Consider the following 16,801-nt stretch of genomic DNA (forward strand, 5'->3'; position numbering starts at 1 on the left):
GTATCTACCTTATTAGGTATAGGAAAGTCTAGCAAGGAGGTACGACCCTATCTACAGACAGAACATCGAATCGCATGCGTGATTGTGAGCATAACGTCAAGGACGATGACAAGAATGTCAAAGACAGTACTAAATGTCAACGTTGCGGTGGAATTGTGAATAAAATGATATACGACGGCCAATGAAGTCTCGTTAACTAATAAGTGTGAGTGTAATCCAAGGAATAGTGGAAGAGGTACCGAAGTGGAAAGACCCTTATAGGGGCATTCTTTTAACTAGACATTTCATTGGTAAATCAAGAAAGTAGCAAGTAACTTATATAGTAATGATGACTAAATATTTGATTTTTAAAACTTTAAAATTAGATTTCGGAAATGATTTTCTTCATCAACTTTCAGAGGATTTTTGCATGAAATGAATTTTACAAATTTGTTGTCGAATTACTATTTATGTTCTTGTTATTATAAATAGAAAATGATCTAAAAAGAAGAATGGAAGTAGACTCAGTGTTGTTAATTAGAAGGGCCAAGTAGACCCACCAGCAGGGAGAAGGTTTAAAGGTTGCTGCGGAAAATGAAAGTAAACGTTATTTAATAAAATCAATAATTGAATCAACATATAAAAATATTATTTAACCAATTTATAAAATTATTAAAATTTAACAAGATTCGTGATTCGAATGGATGGAGGATGATTGAAGGAAATGGCAGAATCTTCTAGATGATTGGAGAAGAATCGTATTTTTTTTATCGACAAAATTGAGGCATTGCGTGATTGATGGGTATTTTACGCGACATAGATGAAATCTGAAGCCGTGATTATAAATTTTGGGAGGAAGCGATTAAGATCAAATCATTGAAGCATTGGATGTAAAGGCATTTCCAGACAGCACTTCGAGGCAATGATGTGACTTGAATCGTGAACCTGTATTCGCACGATCCTGAAGGCAGATATAGGTGAAGCATGGGAGGTGATTAACACTGATATTCTTTCTTCTAATACGATAGTATATGTTTATCTTGATTCGTGAATATATCTGAGCTTCTTCTGTTGATAAATTATATGAGGCGGAAATGAAAGAAAATTTCCTATATATTCCTTCTGAATTGTTTCTTTTCTCAAACTATTGATTTCTAATTGAGACAACAGTGTTGTGATACGACGTTTTGTCGAAATGACGAAAAGTCGGGTGGGACGCCACCTAATCATGTGTTGTATGCCATATAGTATGAAAGACTGGCCATCTTAAGTACGAATATGGTTGTCTCATTCTTCACTCATTTTTCTTCCTTCAATATTCTGGTTTACAAATTCTTTCAATTAGTTGTTGCATTGTTATTCCTTATTCCGTATTTAATCAAAATCATGTTCACAAACTCTCCTTTTGCATAAAGTCTGTTCTCTGACGATTTCATAAGAAATGAAATAGTGTGATACGTGGAACCATACAACGAACATAGATACGACTGCAAATCGATAAATGGTGGACATCTGCGAGCGAGGAAAAAAAATGAATGCACCGACAAATGTGGACATGGAAAAAATATCAAGTCAGATAGTTGTTCATGTTATGAGGATCTCATCAGTATGGTAAATTGCGTCAACGTAATGCACTTCAAACCAGAGGATTTCGAAGCGAAACGAATGGTTAGCGAATCGTACATTAATTACGAAATAAGGAAGTGATGTGTGCTCAAACGGAGCAAACGAGTATCGGGACGACGATCAAAGATCAAGGAAATTCTGAACAATGACTCAGACATGCAATTACGACGTGAAACATCCTTTCGTCGCTGAAAGATACCGGTCGTGAAGATTCAAGATGGAAGAAATCTTAAATGTAATCGAACTTCGAACGTGTTCTTCAAGAAATTGTAAAATTCTGTAACTTGCATAAATAAGTGATTCTGAATTCCATGCTCATACCTGGGTCAGTAATGAAAGTTCGATGCAAAGCCATAAGTGGAGATGAAGCAATGGTGACTCGACCGTGGACCCTTTTAAGAAGTAACGATATAACAATTAAGTTTCTATCAGATTACGACGGTAATAATGAAAACCGTGTGTGGTTATTAAAAGATAAATGATTGTTGTGATTGGTTAAAGGATGCAGCGTAATTCTTAAAAGTAACTGTACATAATTAGTAATGACAAGAAATAAGTTAAAATACTCGCAAAATAAAATTTTGAGAAACGAGACAAATTTTACAGTTCACTAATAAAATTTTGTAAGATTTTGAAAGAACTAGAAAGGGAGTGGTTATATTAATCCTTGTTAATTTAAGATCTTAAGTCTCATTTTAAAAGATAAATGATATGTCGATCAGATGCTAATCCAAAGGGATATAATCTGAATTGTGTTGAATGGATGGATGTGGTTGATTGATGGTGTCGGCGTAAGTCCGACTGGTAGTCAATGGTGTAGGAGAAGTGTTGCCCAAACTTTCAGAAATTACCCTATAGTTAAGGACATAGAAGTATATTATCGTTCTCGTCAGTACTCCAAATAATCGCGATCTTGGTTCTTAAGAAAGTTGTTGTGACCAAATCGACTTTATATAATTGGTCTTTGATTCCAGTTAGCTAGTCAGCACTTGGTTTAAGTGATCAGTTACAGAAGTTAATTGGTCAACTTTACCAACTAATGGGTAGTTAAATGGAGATCGATTCCTATTAGATCAAGTCAAGCTCTAACATAATTTTCAGATTCGAAATCAAAGCAATTAGCAATTTGGAGGAAGCAATAGCATCAGCAGAAGTAGAAATTTGAAAAAGTAGTGTAATGTTGTTGCAAGCCTGTGCTAGATTTTATCTAGACGAATACGCTTTTTCAATAGAAAAAAAGGGATAAAAGTTATCGGAAGAGACAAAATAAGGAAATGTTATCAATCATAATGACGTTCCAGGAAGAACTTGGATGTATACCCACATCGAATGACGAATTAATGAAAGATTTAAAAGTACACTTCTTTTGAACGGCGATTGAATGGAAGTCGCGGTAGAATAACGGAAAGCTCGCAAATTCAAGCATCCAATGAACGACGGAGATTGATGAAGTCCGCATGTGAACTCAGGAAAAGAGATGATAATCAATGAAGAGAAGTCAAACACGTGATTTGTGATACATCAAGCAAGGCTAAGGAAATAGCTACCGAGGAAATTCGATAATTCTGTTAGTAAAAATTTAAATAGTACAAATAAAAGCCTTCATTCCAGTGTGAACTCCAGAAATGACCTATCCAATAATAAACAAAGTAATATTACTAAGAAAAAGAAATTTGTTATGTATGTAAAAAGATAATGAATAATGAGAATGAAGAACTAATCAAGACAAGAAGTGGAATCAAAAGGATGATAAAGAAATTTATAAAATAATCCAGAAAATATGCAAGTTGGGAACGTCGGTTGTGCCTGAACTATTAGGAGAATGAGGTGAAACGTCGATAGTTGGAGATAGGAATTTCATTCAAGGAATGAGTGTAAACAGGAATGATTAAACAAAGGAATTAATGGCAAACGATTGGAGAAGCGCATTGCAATGAATCTCAAAATGGAATTCTTTAGAACTAAAGTGAAGTCCCGGAGGTTCGAATGAATGCTTTATCAAGATTACCTCAAGGAATGAGGTGAGGATTTCTCGTCGGTTACTGCACAGAGTCAAGCTAGTGACAAAGGCCCGTATCGTCTAACTCAATAGGGATGAAATAATAAGTGAAGTAAAACCTCAGAAATGTGAAATGTAAGAATAAGAAATAAAAAGTATTTTTTGCTAAGCACAAAAGTGGTTATGGAAAAGAAAATAGATATATGAGGATACGCATCGATTATCAGAAATTGTAAGTTTGAAGGTTAAGTGAACACAATGTACCAGGAGTATTGAGATATAGTGATCGTATTTATTGATAACATCCTCGCCAATTCAAGGACTAAGGAAGACTAAGTCGAACGACTGAAGATATGCTTGCGAAGAGCTGGAAAATAGCAGTTGCATTCTTAGCTTCAAAGATATGAATTCTGGGTATAATGGATTATGAGCTCCGGTGTGTGGTTAACTCCAAACAGGAAAGGTCCATTTAAGAATAGATGTTTCAAATAGAAATAAAAGGGTAAATACCATTAAGATTGTTGAGAAATGGTTAAAAGAATTGGAAAAGTTAGAAATTAAAGAATAAGTTTTAATCCGTCTTCTGGGTTATGCTGATACTTACTTTGTTGTTGAATATCAAAGGTGGTATTAATGTAGATGATTGATGTTGACTTCGGTATGAAACGTTGTGAGCATCAAAGTTCGTATTGATATCTAATTTGATAGGACAATAAAATGAGTATTAGTACCAAGAGACCGGGTTTTGAATAAAGTTATGAATCATTTCAAATTAATATATTTCCTTTCAAATAGTAGCAGATTCTCACTTGATGAAGCTACTTGATAGTGATTGAAAAGGAATAGAAGTGTGCTACCAAATGGTGAGTAGATGCAATTGCCGAGATTTTTCTTTTTAGCTTTTGAATAGATGTAGAACATTTCGAAGCATCAGACATCATAAACTCAGGACATCGAGTGCAGACGAATAGGAAATGGAAGAGACCGATTAAAGATTGTTGAATACGATTGGAAACGATTATAGGTTAATTCAACCGAACAGAAGGAGACATGATAAGTAGAGAGTAACAGTAAATGAAAATAGAAATTTCATGAACAGGAAACTATTAGAATCAGAAAGAAAAGAAGGTTAGTGTAAATTAAGTTAGTCCTTTGAAATAGTGAGATAGATAGAACGATTGTGAATGAATTGGTCTTGTTGTTACAGATGTAACAAGTCCATAAGACATTTATGAGTGTATGACTATGAAGAGTAATTTAGCTCCAAATATGTGAAATAAAAGATTGAGTTAGGAGTTGCGTGAGCAACTGATAGAGTTGATGACGGTAAAAGGCCGTTGAGTTGTGATTAATGTGATGAAAACTGAGAAATCATAAGAAAGATACTTGAAAAGCATCATGGTCTGTTCCTTAGCATGATTCTGAGGACAGAATCCTTTTAAGGGGGGAAGAATGTAACGCCCGAGAAATATTATGTATTTATTTTTATCAATAAATAATTATTATGTGAGTTTATGTGAATTTTGGTGAATTATTTGATAATTGATATTAATATCTGGATGTTTATTTCTGATGAAAATGTGAATATTTTAATTTTTAATTATCCAGAATTAAATCTAGATAATTTTGATATTTTCTGGTAATTTTTGGATAATCATATGATTTTATAAGGATTTATAGAATTAACAATGATTATTTTTACATAATTATAAAATTACTTTTTAGAATCAGAAATTGTCCCACTTTAGTCGTTTTTGCGTTTTTACAACCCGAAACTCTTCCGAAAACTCCACTCTAACATAATCTGATAATTCTGAACACTTTTCATGTTTTGACTTTTTCGATCCGGGGTACGGTTTGACCTGTACGAGTCCCGGTGTGAAATTTTCAATAAGCAAATCATTTTATATATCGATAAAAGTCCATATTCTCAAAAGATGAGACATTATTATCTTATTTCGTCTAAATTATTTTATAGTAAGCTCTGTTTTGATAATTATCCAAATCGGGTATCAAAATTGTATCGTTATTTAGTTACTTAGCGGCTAAGTAACCCATTTTTGGATCGATATGTAAATATAATTATTGAAATATTAAATAAATAAGATATGTGATGGTTCTGTCAACCTTGTGTTGCTGTATCATAAATTGTTTGTGCTTTGTTCGATGCGAAGATTACTTTTATAATTGATTATCAAACTATATGCATTTAATTCATTTTAATGGGATTTTATTGAATATTTATTCTTAAAAATGCTAAAATTGTTTCTAAAATTATTTTTATTGTTTTAAAATTTTATTTATTATTTTTTAGGGGCTTATAAAATTTGGAAATCAATATTTTATTTATTTCTTTGATTTTAAATGATTTTATAATCTTATTTAATTGTAAAAAAAATCAGTATTTAATTCCCGAGTTATTTAAAAATTACGAAATTCATATTTTTTTATTATTAGTTTGAAATATTCCGAGAATTGTAGAATTTGTTCGGAGATTTTTGGGATTTATTCGACCGCGCGTCGGTTCGTTTAATCGATAATTACAGGTCAGATAGTACATTAGTTGCGGAGATTATTCAATAAAAAAAATAATAATAATAAACAAAACAAAAAGGGGAGAGGGGTAATCGGGTTCAACCCGTTCCTTCTCTTTTAGTTCGTTTATTCACCTAATCCCTAAATCAATCTCTCTTCTCCCTTATATCTCACACAACCCTCTCTCTCTCTAATCTCTTATCTCTCGCTTCTGTCTTTCTCTCCCTGTTATTTCCCTTTCCCCTTTTCTCCCTGTGTTTTCTTCGTCTACCTCCTGTGGTGCCGGCTTTTTCTTCCCCGTTTCCGGTAAGCCACCCGCCGCCCTATTCCTGTTCGCCGCCGTTCAGTTTTCCGGTCAAGGGCTGCCTGTGTGCGTTTTTGTGTGTACCATTTTTGCGAGTGTCTTGCTGTGTGTGTTTGTTTCCCCTGTCCTCTGTGCCCTGTTACCTTGCTGTGTCGCCTGCGTTTTTGGTTGTTTTCTGGCCGCCTTGATTTTCCGATTGCGCGCGTAGGCGCGTGTGCTGTGGTCGTTTAATTACTTATTTTAATTACTGACTGAATTTTTGATTCTTGTAGATCATTTGATTGATTTTCGTGAAATAAATAAATAAATTCATGGAGGAGTAAATTTAATGAATCGGTAGAATTTATTTGGAAACCCGAATTTTATCGGGTACCAATAAATTTTTGTCGCTGTTGACAATGACTTTTAACGAGTCAACAGTGGACCGTGATGATTTTAATCTGAGTCCTACGTTCATAAATGAAATAAAATTAATTTCGAAACAAAAATTACGGATAAAAATATAAATAAAAACGTAAAAGTACGGATGTTAATAATAAATAATTGAAATTGTGATGGTGTTTGGGATTGCATATTGGATTGGATATTGTTGCTGTTGGTTGTGAATTTGACGTCGAATTATTTCGACGGGTAGGCCGATAAATAAAGGAGACGCTGCCCAATTTTTCGGGAAATTAATTCTGAAAATACGGGAACGTAACCTATAATTATCGGAGACGTCGAATAACCATATACAATTATATTATATGAACTTGATTGCGATTGAGACAAGATAATTTAGAAATAATCGACTACCCTGTTTTTCAAAACGACGAGTATACGTATTTTCTAAAAATAAATACCGAACCGAGTCTCGAAAATGTGAACCATAATTGCTATGTGTATTTCGATAATACATATAAATATTAATTTGGTTATGAAATCGTATGGGTAGAATGGGGTGACAATTTGATGTTAAGCTTCAGCGGTTATCTGAATTAGGGTATTTCAACCCTGTAGGTTTAGACGGAAGAACCGAGACGTGATATCGGGCTAGGAACGATCTAGTAATTAGACGTCGAGATCAACGAAGTTCCAACTGAAGAGTCTGAGTTGGGATCGTATCCAGAATAGGATAGTAGTTTGACGATAAAGCCGAACGATCAAAGTCGAACCAAAGTCAACCAGTAATAACGGTTAAAGCTTATTGAGGCAAGTATTCATGATTTTTTAATACTGCAAGTATTCTTGAATTTTCTTTTAAATACTGCAATTATTTCTTCGATCCTATTCTAAGTTCAGAATAGTTAAATATTTTACATTTCGCTGTAATTACTCATATTATGCTTGTTCATTTATTCTTGTTCCTGTAATTCGATTGCTCTCGTGAGCAAATACCCATTCTTTCGGGTTATTTGCGAACCCTGAATTGGGATGTTTTGAATTCAAAATGGTTTGACATCAAGACACTCTTCGAGCTGGATAGTGAAGAAGAGGCATTGGACATAGGGGGAGAAGTAGGTTCAAGTTCAAGATCAGGAATGCCATCATGGGCATTTTCAAAGCACTGTGATATGCACTACTTCAAGACAACCCTGATTCAACTAATCAATCAGACAAATACTGCTCTTCAAACCACTACAAATGCTAACACCAAGAAGCTCCTTCAAGCACATCTTGCTTCTCTGCAACTACAACAAATTCAAGGCTTCCAACATGCTAGAGATGTTAACACCATCAAGGGTGACATTGATGAGATGAAGAAGGCCATTTCAGACAAAATAGATTCTAAACTTCCAGAAGCCACAATGCTTGACATCAAGAGGCAACTCAGAAAGAATTTTTATCTTGCCACAAAGATAGATGCCTTGGACACAAGGATGACAACTATGGAAGCATCTCTAACTGCCATTCATCTCCATCAAGCTCAACAGACAGATTTACTTCAGAAACTGATGGATGCTCAAACCTCCTCCTCTACTCAACTTGATAATAACAAAAAGGGGGAGAAAGGACCAAGTGAGGGGGAGAAGCTTCAAATTCAAATCAGTAAAGTAATTGTGCCCATTATTACTTTCACCAAGCCACCAGTAACAAATAGTATAGATCTGATCAATGCAGCAGCAGTCAATTTAAGAGAAGCTGAAAAGGAGCAGTTGAAGCCAATCAACTGGGAGAAAATTGATGAGGACATACAAAGGAAGTTTGGGCTAGTAAAGGAGCCAGTAAAGTCAGCCATTCACCACTCTGAAGTCAAACAGATTTTTGTGAATGAAATGAGCATGAACTATCTGGAAAGAGGACATCCATCCTGCATCAAATCTACAAAAGCTGAAATTATTCTGAAGCCAAGGGTGAACTATCCAAAATCATCATTAAAGAACCCTTTGGATACAGTGTATGAGACACCTAAACCTGATGAGAAGAAGCTTCTGTCAAGGTCAATTGCCTTCTACAAGGATCCAACTGATTCGGCTTTAAAAAGAAGAATTGCTAAAGTTTTCAGGAATGGGAAAGAAGTTTATATGGTGGCTAGACATCCTCAATTTGCTCAAGCAAAGAGAGATGAAAAGGCAAGATTGAAGCAGGAAAAGAAGCAAGCTATTCTAGATGCCAAAAAGGCTAAGCAAAAGAAAGAGCAAGCTGCTATCTTGGCCAAGCTACAAGTTATGAAACCAACACAACAGATTATTTCTCAGCCATCTGGAATCACTGAATCTCAAGATCCAAAGAAGCAAGTTGAATCAGAACAGAAGAAATCTCAGAGATACAAGGAATTAGCCAAAAGAACCAAAAGGAAATTGAACTTTGTTGGTAAGTAATTGGAGGATCAGTTTCCCAAGGAATCCACTCCAACTTCAACTCAAGCATCAAAACCAACTGTGGTATTTGAAGATATCAAGGTGGTGGATCCTTACAGGAACATTCATGGTGAACCTATTGTGCTCAAGGATGAACCAATAGACTGGGAGAACCTACCAATTCCTGACTTCAATTTACCAATCCTTAACAAACCAAAGAGAACAAAGTCAAGAGCAGTCAAGAAAGTGAAGTTGTCACCTCTCAAATCCAAATTTCTAGTCCAAGCTCAATCTAAAGTCAACAAGGGAGATTACATGTACTTGTGTGATATCAAGGAATTCTCTGATTTAAATCTCTATCTGGATGAACTAGAAGAAGTGATAGGAATTGATGCATACAGAAATCTACCTGAAAGGTTAGTTTTCAAGTACAATGGAGGAAATGAGATTCAATGGCCACTTCACGGGATCCTTCAAGAAAGCCAAGCTATACTGATAAAGGTTTATTCATCTTTTAAGAAGAATTTTGGGTTCAATGTAACTGCAAGAAGATTGGTTCTAAAGAAGATTGAAGAACTGAGGAGTATTAGAGCTAAAGATGCACTCCCAAAGACTCTAATTATTCCTTACACAGGGAAAAAAGTGCATCTAAGGCCCTACTGGCTGATGGAGTTCATGGATGACAAAGGGGTTAGAAGATTTTTTAGAATAAAAGACCAATTGAGCATACCTGGCAATGAGACTCTCTTGGAGATGCAAGAAAAGATAAATCTCTCAGATTCTGATGAACTGGAATTCCACAGACAACTCCAAAATCAGATAGATGAAAATAACAGAAAGCTTGGAAAGAGATCTAGACCTTCAAGGAACTAGATAAATCTGCTCAGGCTAGAGGAGCACCTTGAAAATGACTGTGAGCTAAACTTTGTCCATTTTGTTAATTGAAGCACTTTACAGTTTTATCTACCTACTTTCAAAGTTGTATTTTTAGAGTGTTTTGTTATCATCAAGTTTCTCTTAATTTATGGCTACAATTCCAGTAGACATAAATTGGGGGAGATTGTTGTGTATATGTTGTGTACTTGATGATTTCATTAACAAAACACCTTGGTAGATTTTATTTAGTGAAAAATGTAGCACTCGACGGATAAGGATTATAGTCCCGATGGATGACTCAATATAGTCCCGATGGATGATGATTTATTATCCATCGAGTGAGTAGCTTATGTCACAATAAGTATGTAGCATATTTCTGCATACACATTGTTTAGATTCTGTAAGTAGTACTCAAGTCATGTTGACTTTAGCTAGATATGAATAATAGGTTGATTAATTGTACATAGATGATGTCTTGTAATCCTGCATAAATGAAATGAAGTCAAGTGCCAGATTGTTACCCGACGGATAAACAACAATGCCATTCGACGGATGATTAACTAGACAACCCGACGGATGATCATGAACTCGACGGATGATCATGAACTCGACGGATGATCATGAACCCGACAGATAAAGAATTCAAACATCTGTTGACAGTGACAACACAGTCACATGCGTCGAGTGTATGCAAATGGAATGTGGAAGCCTATTCAACTGGGTTTCGAGAACAAAGAAGCATTGCCATTTCCATGCTATTATGAAGATATTCAAAAATGCTGGAATAGAGTAATAAAGAAGAATAATATTAGACTTGATAGTTTTTGTTTTATTATCTTGTCTTATTGCTTTGTAAACTTGGTGATATATAAACCAAGAAGCAGCAAATAGAATAACTAACTAAGCAACCAAGAGAGAAACATTTGTAAGTTGTATTCTCAGTATTTCACTGTATTCTTAGTTGTTCATTTGTAAGCAGCTGTGAGTTAATTGCTACACAGAGTTCTCTTGATATATTATATATATCTCTGGTGGATACATTCAAATCCACCAGAAAGTTTTTAAAGACCTGTGTTTTTAATTACTTGTGTTTTGATTCATTTCAAGTTATTATTCCGCATTCTACAAATCAACTCACACTGATATATATATATATATATATATATATATATATTTAAGTCAGAACAATTTTATTTGTGAAAAAGTTTCAAGAATTTCATTTAATCCCCCTTCTGTAATTCTTGTTGCATTGTTAAAGGACTAACACTATAGGTCAATACATCTCTGGTGTTGATATAGATGTCTTCCTTGTTGCAATCCGAGACTGTGTTGCCATAGACGACTGGATATTTTTTTTCTTAAATTTAGTATTAAAATTAATAAATGTATACATTGAAATCATTAAATCATTATTTTTAGAAAATAACAGTTTATAATAACTATGAATTTTTTAAAATTAATTTAAGCAATATGTATAGAATTTAAATTTATTTTAAAATAGAATTTTAATTTTTTCTTTAAAAATTATTTATTTGAATAAAAATTATTCATGGAGTTTTTCAGAAATTAAAAGTCCACCAAATAATTAAATTATTATAAATATTAAAGTATTTTGTTAAATTTTAAAAAAGAGAATAGATTTTGATAATTAGTTTAATAACACTACCAATTTTAATTAAAATCACTAAACCAATTTTTTATTTAAAATAGGTTTGAATATTTAAAAATATTTTAAAGTAATAATTTAGTTGTAATTTTAATAAATATAATGTATACATATAAAATATTATGATATTTAAAAAACTAAAATATAGAAATGGGTCGGGCCGTGTGAAATTTTGTTGGACAGCTAAAATTTAGGGTTTGAGCGGCTTAATTTTAACAAAGTGGGAAGTGAAATTTTGGGCAAAAGAAAAGGGAATCAATTATTCAATTACACCAACCAGTTAACCCTAACAACTTCATCTCTTACAAATCCAACGCGCCGCTCTCTAAACCCGCCTCAGCTCGAAGATATTTCTTCATCTATTCGCGATAGCAGTATTTGGTTTGGTCTATGTTTTCGCCTCATAGGTTTGAGTTTGGTGTTGATTCAGATGATGAAGAGGAGATGAACAATTCTGATGAATTCAACAGGTTGAACAATCAATAAAGTATCAATTAAGATTTCTAGGTATACTTACAATTTCTGTATCTTTTAATATTTTAGCTTTATGTGTTTGTGAAGTTGGGCTACTTTTTTAGCTTGTGTTTAACATATGGTGGTGTTTTTGTTCGAATGAGGAGGGGACTGCTGTGATCTTTGAGTTTTTCATAGAATCTTTACTGGTGTGTTATGTGTCTCTAGGGGAATATGGTTTGGCTGGAGATCCCCGTCTGTGTGTTACTTGTTGGTGTGTTGTTTGGTATGGAGGGGTATGGTTTTTTAAGATGGTGGAAGGGAAAGGGTCTGTGATAGGGACTCTTTATTTGATGTTTTGATTCAAGAGTTTAGTCCTTGGGGTTTTTGCTTGGTTGATGCTTTTATTTGGGTGGAATGTTTGGAAGTGCGGGTGCCTTGTTCTTTTATTAGAGTTGTGTTTGGCTCTGTGTGTGTGGTCTGTGTGCGTGTGTGTGTGTGTGGTGTTGGGTGGGGGTTTTTGTTTCTGGGTAGTGCTATTAGGATAGGGTGGCGTCATTGGGTGGACTTTGCTGGGTATGTACTGGTGTGGGGTGGGAATTTTGGTGTTTGGTTGGGTTTCTTGTGTTGGAGGAAGCAGGGGGTTTTTGGGTTTTTGGGATTTCGAAGGTGAGTGGAAGGGGAGTCTGGGTGGTTGAAGTAATTCTTGAAGTGTGACCACATTTAGGACCATACAATTTGTGGAAGTTCACTAGTAGTCTAGCAGTAGCATACTTTAGAGATTTTAAGGACTTTTATTCAGAAAGACTTTGTTTGATTAATAACTGTTATAATTATTATTATTGATGTTTTTTTTTAAAATTTTTCTTCTGTTTTTCCTCATTTTTTGTATGTACATTCATCTCATCTACATAAACTTTAACATTTGAGGATTGAAAGACCCACCATATTCTGAACATCAGTATCATGTTTGTTCAGTTTCATCACATGCGCCTTCCTTTCTCAGCCAGTGAATTCTATCATTCTCTTTACTTTCAGTTTCATGTATCCACCAATCCATGTGTATAAACTTTTGTGTTTATTAGATCTGACAATGACAGAGATATAAAATTATTGAGGTGGTCGCTTTGTGTTCTAGGTGCCTCTTATATTTCATGAATTCAACATTTTATATGCTGTTAAAGTTATTGGGGTACTTACAGACGTAACCAAGAACTGATAAAAGAACATTTAAAGCTTTATTACGATTTTGCGTAAATATTTGGCTTAAGAATTACCCGAATACCCATTCAGGTGGAAGCTTTGGCATGAACAAATTGCCCCTACTTTACACACATATATCATGATCAATTAATTACTTGGATTAATTACAGTGTCTTGGTCACTTTTTACTAGTCATGGAATGTATACCATATGCCATCCACAACAGTAAGGTTCTTATTCTTGTTTGTAAGCATGTGGTTGTCCCAAAAGGTGCATTAACGACTATTTTTTGTGTAAATGACTTGAAGTCCATACTCTAGTTTTAAGAACTTGTTGTTGCTTTATATACAAATATAACTTACAACACGAAGGATGAAATCTCATTTAATAATTATAATTATGAATGCTTATCTTGACACACATATATACTATACCTACACATCTTTTGCTGATATGTTACCTATATATACGCTTAAAGCTGCCATGGTCCATCTTCAGGGTTAAATTTGAAAAAATTATATCATTAATATTTAAATTTGAAGACTTATCAACCAGTTTACCATATTACCCCTTCATGTCCTCTGTTATATAAACGAACCTTCCTTCACTAGATGAACCTGTTGAGTTTTATGATTGTTGAGTTGAAACTACATTTTTAAGCATTTTTTACAACTTTGTTTAATTTTGCAGTGCTTATTTCACTTTTATTCAGTTCATGTCTGATGTGTTTAGCAACACTTGTATGCAGCCACTACTGGATTTTTTGTAGTTGGGGGAAATGATGGATCGGTTAGCTGTTTCCAATTTGGTACGCTTGACCCCAGTGCTCCAGGTACAAAACTGTCCCGTACTTTTCTCAAACTGGTGCAATTTAGTTTATAAACATGTTCACTATAAACATGTATACATCAGTACCATCCAAATTTATCTCCAGATGACATACTGCTCAAGAAGAAACTTGACTTGCTTGAACATGGCCATCCAAATTTGAAGGTGCACATTTTAGAATAATTTTAAAATTCCAAAGTCTTTGAGAAAATTGTTAATAGCTGAGTCAGGGCATGGGGTATTCTTCAGAGAATGTTTTTTGGTACATAGGAAGCATCAAACTCTTATAAATATTAAGGATTAACCCTTTTAATAATAAGTTGCCTACCAATTAGTTTTAAACCCTTTTCTTTTTAGTAAGGAACATTAATCTCCATGGGAGCGCGATTACGACAAAGGTACTGCCCTAGTAAATTGTACCCCTGCAACAAGATTAGATACCTATAAATTGTACCTCTACAACAAGATTAATAGTTTATTTTTTTAATTGTAAAAAAGAAAAAAAAACTTCATTTATATAATTGTATAGTTATACTTGTATTGCATATTATGAATAGTACTTATGTTTGTGTAAATTGTGATGTTTCTTTGGCATGGAATATATTTCTTTGACTTAGGCCAGCATGGAGAGTGAAAAGACGAGAAACAAAATCTCACATTGTATCAGATGTAAGATGCTACATCATTCGAATAAAACTCCCTGTGATATGAAATATCCTTTTAATACAATTAAATAGGATCTTTCACATCATCACATCATCATGGTCTATAAGTTTTATCCAAATAAAGTAGCATTTTACATCTGATGCATTGTTAGATATTTTTTTCCCTACTGCTCTTGGAAGATCAACCTCGACGAGTCTGACAATTTAACAGGAAGCTATCTGATGAAGTTGCCATAGTTTAGACAAGACACATAAGCCCTCTTACCGTGGTCGTAGCACTTAGACCATTTGTTATCTCTTTTCTACGTTATTTTCAAAGATTTTTTTTGCGTTATCTTGCAAGTTTAGTTCTTAGCAAGAGTACTTGTATTTCTTAAGTTATGTTTTGGTGTGATGGATTGTAATTGTTGGTTGGACCAAATGTAATGGTTTGATGTGTAGTTAAAACTGGTTGAATGAATTGAATTGGTTGTGAATTTTGTTGAATTTATGGGAAACAAGTCTTTGAAAAGTAAATTTCAATTTTTTACCGTTCAGGTGTTGCAATAGCCTATTAGTATGTTGCAATAGGATGCTAAATTATGCATATAAATTTCTTTTTAGCAACATTAAAGGTGTTGCAATAGGTGTGTTGCCATAGATGATGTGGGCACTACATGTGGGTCGCACAAGTGGGATCCAACCACGTGTTTTGCTCGTGTCCTGCCACGTGTCATGCCCATGTGGGGCCCATTTTTTGTCAGTTAGTATACCTATTGCAACACCATGTTTGTGTTGCTATACTCTGAAAATTCTGTTGCAATTGATATTAAATATGTTGCTATAGATTGACACTGGTGTAAGGTTCGATACCTATAGTGACGGCCTTAGACCCAACATTGAAAAAGTGTTGTAATAGACCCATTTTCGCCTATAGCAACATTTTTAGGGTTCAATAGCAACACATTTTTGGTGTTAGTTAAAGCCATCTATGGCGTAGTGGACTGGGAAATTATGACTGTTTAATATCATAATAAGAGAATATTATGTGTTTTATTATATTGTTAAATGTGATTAGTCATAAAATCTTAGCTGTTGCGTGTTGTATGTGTTGTGTATAGTTCTGGGTATTTTTCGGGTATTTTATTGTAAGTTAAATGCATTTATATCAAAAGTTATACGGTCCAAACTTTGTTTTATTAGCTGATATTTCATATAACATAATTGGCCTTATGTGTTTCCTAGTATGGCCTTATACCATATCGATATAAATAGAATATCCGATTAATTTAGGAATTTTCTCGTTTCACGAAAAATGACTTTTTGGGGCCCCTTTGGGTGTTAAAAATCCCATAAAAATTATATTTTAATTTTTATAAAATTATGGGACTTTCAAATATTTCAATTCTTTGTATTTTTGAATTATTCACATTTTTTTGTAAATTTTAGCATATATATTGTATATATTCAATATTAAAAATTTAAATATTATTACTCAAAAATTATTAATTAAGGGCCAATTAATTTTATTAAGAGTTATAATTAGGGCTTTTAACTAGGAGTATTATTTTTACTACTATAAATAGCCTAATTTTTTTTAATTAATTATAATTAAATTACTAAAAATTCAGAAAAATAGAAAATTTTCTACAAATCGAGTCGAGTTTCCGGATTTGGGTTGAACAATCAAACCGTGATTTTGATCGATTCTGAGCACCAAATCTGATCATGCAAATACTCAAATCGATGCTCTTGATCTGTTCTATCAGTTTCTTGCATCAATTTCATGTTTTAATTCGTATATTTTCAATTTATATTTCTAGGGTTTATGTTTGAATTAGGGCTTTTTGATTCCAGGGTTATTAGCTTGATTTGATGGTTGGTATAGCTTTGTATGATGATTTGCAG

At 33.8% G+C, this 16,801-nt stretch overlaps 1 long non-coding RNA gene across 1 annotated transcript; it reads left to right on the forward strand.

Annotated features, from left to right (window-relative positions):
• The first annotated feature begins 11,942 nt into the window (after window positions 1-11,942).
• On the forward strand, window positions 11,943-15,430 carry LOC141667779 (uncharacterized). The gene is made up of 3 exons (XR_012552771.1): window positions 11,943-12,272; window positions 14,170-14,253; window positions 14,867-15,430. It is a non-coding gene; the product is annotated as an uncharacterized LOC141667779 (long non-coding RNA).
• The last annotated feature ends 1,371 nt before the right edge of the window (window positions 15,431-16,801 follow it).

This window comes from Apium graveolens, chromosome 6 (assembly GCF_009905375.1).
Source record: "Apium graveolens cultivar Ventura chromosome 6, ASM990537v1, whole genome shotgun sequence".
NCBI classification, from domain to species: Eukaryota; Viridiplantae; Streptophyta; class Magnoliopsida; order Apiales; family Apiaceae; genus Apium; species Apium graveolens.